The 5,210-nt window shown below is 43.9% G+C and overlaps 1 long non-coding RNA gene across 1 annotated transcript; it reads left to right on the top strand.

Moving 5' to 3' along the window:
- The first annotated feature begins 951 nt into the window (after positions 1 to 951).
- LOC139835016 (uncharacterized) lies at positions 952 to 4,501 on the top strand. The gene is made up of 3 exons (XR_011750699.1): positions 952 to 1,268; positions 3,169 to 4,042; positions 4,150 to 4,501. It is a non-coding gene; the product is annotated as an uncharacterized lncRNA (long non-coding RNA).
- The last annotated feature ends 709 nt before the right edge of the window (positions 4,502 to 5,210 follow it).

A 5,210-nucleotide genomic window follows, 5' to 3' on the forward strand; every position in this document is an offset into this window, starting at 1 on the left:
TGGATAATTATACACTATATAATGGTTGATCAAGTTAACGATCCCACATCGATTTAGGAACTGTAGATTGCCTAATTTTTGTCATGTCCCATTAACCTGTTGGTTGACACGTACCTTCCCGCTTTTATTGCCCGACTGTTTTTACTCATACGGTTTGTTTTCGATTTCCTTTTTTTTTTGGGTGGATAGGCAACCGGCAACCGGTTGATGCGTGGCTTTCCTTCCTACCGATGCGGGCTCTTCCGGTGATCGCGGTAGGAATTAGTGCCGTCTGTATTTTTACCATGTTTACCTCCATGTAGAAATATCTAACGGTGGGCTCCACTTACCATGGTTAACACCGCTTTCCTCATCTGGGTGTGCCGCTTTGACCAAGTAGTACAGGACTCCAGGAGCGTCCAGAAATCCCACTGGCCGTGTTCTTCCCGCACGAGCCGCGCCCTTTCTTCCCCCACCTTCTGCATCCTCTCTCATGCCCCGTTGCTGCCCTGTATGACTCGCGCCTGTGCTTCCTTCCGTCGGCTCGCGAGGTGGCGTGGCTCACCGCGGAAAACTCCGGCCCGGGTGGTACTCTGCACCTTAGATTAGAACGGCCAGCGCCCAGTCAGCCGCCGCCGCCTAGAGAACGGCCATGGCCGGCGCATCGGGGCGGATGCTCTTGGATGGGCGGCGGCCGCCCAGAGAACCGCCATGGCCGACACATCGGGATGGAGGTTCTCGGATGGAGCAGTTGTCGGCGCCGACAGAACCACCTTGACCGGCGCGTTAGGTTGGAACTCTCGGATGGAGCGATGCCACCTATGATCCCGATGTAAGTGTACTTGGCCGGAGGTGAGAGGGACGAAGGTTCGTATCCAGGTGAGTAGCTTGTTGGATATTTTGGTGATCTAGGCTGCTCTCCTAGGTCAGATCTTTTTGGGTTGCTACAGTAGGACGGTGCTACAGTAGGCCGGTGCTACAGTAGGGCGGTGCTACAGTAAATGGCCACCTATCCTTATGTGTTGTCTTGATCGGAGACATCGATTTTGATCCAACGGTGCTGGTTCCCCTAGTGCATAGTGCTAAACATATATAAAGGGGTCAAATGACCCTAGAAGAGAGTAGAACATATGGCTGCTGCTCTCTGCCTTCTCTCTTACACGCTCTCTCTCAAGAACAAGCCACCGATCAGGCTAGCACTAAAGCACTAGGAAGAACCTAGCACAAATTGCTCCATCCTGGTGTGAGCAATTAAACAAGAGGAGGCATGGCATCATCTTCAGACCAAGGTATTTCTGATCTTATTCTTTTGTGGCTCAAACTAGAGCTAGTTGATCCTGCTGGATCCAACAATGGTATCAGAGCATCTAGCTCTTAAGTTTGAGCCCTCTTATGTTAAGATTCATGCTTGATTTATCAAGCTAAGATCAAGATCAAGGGCATATGCACATACCCATGTGTTTATGTTGTCACCAAGTCAAGGCATATGCCCAAGTTGCTTCTGTGAAAGAATTTTATGCTTATGTTTAAAGGCTGTTCTTCCTGGTTATTAATCATGCCTTAAGTTTAAGCCCTGTTTTTTCAAACTCCAAGCCCTAACAGACTATGTGATACTCTAGGGTTTCAATTTGAGCTATTAACTAAAGGAATTAAAGCCCTTATGTTAAATTCCTATTTTTTCCAGAAACCCTAGAAATTGTTTTTCCTCCTTTCCCCTCCTCAATTATGAACTTTTGGTTTCAGATTGATTAAGATTTAAGGGGAAATAAGTTAATTATGCATAAATCTTGATGTTTTTTCCCAATCCAAAACCCTAAAGTGATGAAATTTTCCCCTATTTTGATGTTTATGGTTTCGGCTAAGTGTGAATTGAAGTGGGGATGGATTGATTTGATGCCGTGATCAACCCTAAAGCAAAATCCCCAATTTACCGAAACCCTAAATCATGAAATTCCCCATTTTGGAGGAACCCTAACCCTAACTTAAGAATCATGGCGGTGGAATTTACCTTATGGGTGTCGTCGCCGTCGCTGGCCACGGCGGCGCCGGTGCCACCATTTAATGATGGCGGTTCTGCCCGGGCATGTACCCGAGCAAACCTGCCGACCACCGCACCGGGCCCTGGCGTTCCTTCCTCGCGCGCACGTCGCCGTTGAAGGCCGCCGCGGTGCCGGACTTGCGCTGGCGGTCGACGCTGTCGCGGGGACGCCCGCACGCGTTCGCTCGCCTCGCGCAGGGTGCCATCCAGAGCTGCTCGACGGAGCTGCGCGCTGGCCAAAGCTGCACGCAACTCCGGCGAGAGGGCCTAGATGACGCCGAGTCTTCTTCCCCGTCGCGTGGCACTCGCCGCCGCTGTCTCTTGGTCGCTCGGCGTTGCCGCCGCTATCGGGAGAGGAGAGGAGGAAATGAAATGGGCTAGGGTTTCGCGGGGGCCAGGCGACGGCGGGCTGGTTTTGTTCCAGCTGCAGTCGTTCCTGGCCGTCGGATTGCATCCGACGGTCCAGGTCGTCCTGGCACGTTGCTAATGGGCCAAGGCCCAGGAGGGGATCAGGGGGAGTTAAAGTGCTGGGCTGGGCCAATTTTGGCCCAGTTCAGCAGGATTATTATGCTAATAATAAAAATAAAAAAAAATAAAAAAAATATTTAGGGCTGAAATAAATATCTTTTCAGGGCTATTTTTCTGGATAAATTGATTATGCTTATTATGTTTATTTTAGGCCACAATTTTAATTGCCATGCTTAGATAATTTGCATGTTGTTATTATATTTATTATTTAGTTTATTTATGATTAATGAATTATGGTGATATTTATCACTATAATTATTATGTGATAATGCTTTCGCTGCAAAATAAAGTTTATGGATCCTCAAATAAAGTGTGGTTTTATGCCTTGTCATTCTGACCAAAGTTGTTTGACGGGCATTTTAACTGCAAAATTCTTTTATTGGTCTGTTTCACTTCTGGCCAAAGCTGATGTCAACCGGGTCGGTAAAAGAAAATAATGAATGAGGATCATTAATGTGTGGCTTCTATTTATCAATTTGGCCAAAGCTAATTGATGAACATTTGTCCACAAAATTTTGTTGTTCATTTTCATCTCTGGCCAAAGCTGATTTGAATTTGATCAATAAAATTTAATGATGATTATGATGATGCTTACTAAAGCATTTTGAATTTTTCTTTTGCAGCAACTAATGTCTCTAATATTGCTGGAATGCTAAATGGCATCGAACAGCTAAATGGCAGCAATTATGTTACGTGGAAGGAGAAGCTTGAGATCACTATGGCCTTACTCAATATTGATTATGCTCTCCTTAATGATCCTCCTGAGGTGCCTAAAGAAAATAATGAAAATTATGAAGCCCTCAAGAAGGAATATGACATTATTAAGGCTAAGTGGGATGACTCTAATCGCAAGTGCCTTATGATGATAAAGGGCTCCATTACATAGAGTATGAGGGGAGCCCTTCCTGATTGTGAGACAGCAAAAGGGTACTTTGCAAAAAATTGAGCATCAATTTAAAGGGTCTTCTAAAGTTTATGCAACAAGTCTTATCAGAAGGCTAATTGATGAAAAATATGATCCCACTGGAAGTCTTCGAGAGCATATTATGAAAAAATGCAACATGGCCGCCAAACTAAAGTCAATGGAGATGGAAATCTCTAATGGTTTCCTCGTCCATTTTATTATGTCATCTTTGCCTCCCCAATTTGATCCATTTATGATCAACTATAATGCGATGGATGTTAAATGGGAGATTGATGAAATGATGGCGCGATGTGTGCAAGAAGAAGAAAGGCTTAAGGCTGACAGAATTGATCATGTTAATCAGTTTGGTCATTCACAAAAGAAGAAGTATAGAAAATTTGTGAATGAATATGTGAAGCCCAAGCCTTATAAGTTCAAGGAAAAAGGCCAATCCTCAAAAGGTTCACAGCAAAAGAAGCCAGAAAAAGCGCCTAATGCTGAAGGAAATAATTCCAATGCTTGCCACTTTTGTGGAAAAGGTGGGCATAGGCGAAAGGATTGTTTTGGCTTCAAGAGATGGCTCAAAGAAAGAGGTACCGACACTATTACTGTTGTTGAAGAATCCCTTTATGTTAATTATGCCACCAATACTTGGTGGATTGATTCAGGTGCAACAATTCATGTTGTAAATTCGTTGCAGGGATTCAATATGAGGAAGACCCTAAAAAGAGGGGAAAGAACAATTAGAGTTGCTAATGGTGTTGAAGCTTATGCCGAGGCGCTTGGAGACTTCACTCTTACACTTCATGGCGGTTTTAAGCTTCAGCTCAATAATGTTCTCTATGTACCCTCGATGAAACGGAATTTAGTTTCCGTCTCATGTTTAGATGATGATAGTTATGAGTGTCATTTTGGGAATAAGCAGTGTATAATTATGTATGACAATAATAATGTTGGCCTTGCCTGTCGACACGACAAACTTTATGTAATTTCCCTTTGTGATGATATAAATAATGTGGGTTCTACCTCAAATATAAATGTCGGTACCAAACGCAAACGATGCTTGATAATGAGACTTCTTCGAAATTATGGCACTATCGTTTAGGCCATATTTCGAGGGGGAGGATTGAGCGTCTCATTAAAGATCAAGTTCTTCCTTCTCTTGATTTTTCGGATGCGGATATTGATCATTGTATCGATTGCATCAAAGGAAAATATGCCAAGAAAATTAAGAAAGGTGCAAACCGAAGCACGGGAGTTTTGGAATTAATTCATACGGATATATGTGGTCCGTTTAATGTGAGATCGGTGGACGGTTATAATTCATTCATAACGTTCACTGATGATTTCTCCCGTTATGGATATATTTATCAAATCAAAGAAAAATCAGAGGCATTAGACAAGTTCAAGATTTTCAAAGCTGAGGTTGAAAATCAATGTAATAAAAGAATTAAAGTTGTAAGATCTGATCGTGGTGGTGAATACTACGGCAGACATGCAACTTATGGTCAAATTTCTGGACCATTTGCAAAATTCTTACAGGAAAATGGCATTGCCGCCCAGTACTCAGCACCGGGTGAACCTCAGCAAAACGGGGTGGCTGAAAGGAGAAACCGCACACTTATGGATATGGTGCGGAGTATGTTAAGCCACTCCACTTTACCGGTGAATTTATGGATGGAAGCCCTTAAAACAAAGACATATTCTTAACAGGGTTCCCAGTAAATCGGTGCCCAAAACACCGTATGAATTATGGACTGG

Source organism: Lolium perenne, chromosome 1, assembly GCF_019359855.2.
Source record: "Lolium perenne isolate Kyuss_39 chromosome 1, Kyuss_2.0, whole genome shotgun sequence".
NCBI lineage: Eukaryota > Viridiplantae > Streptophyta > Magnoliopsida > Poales > Poaceae > Lolium > Lolium perenne.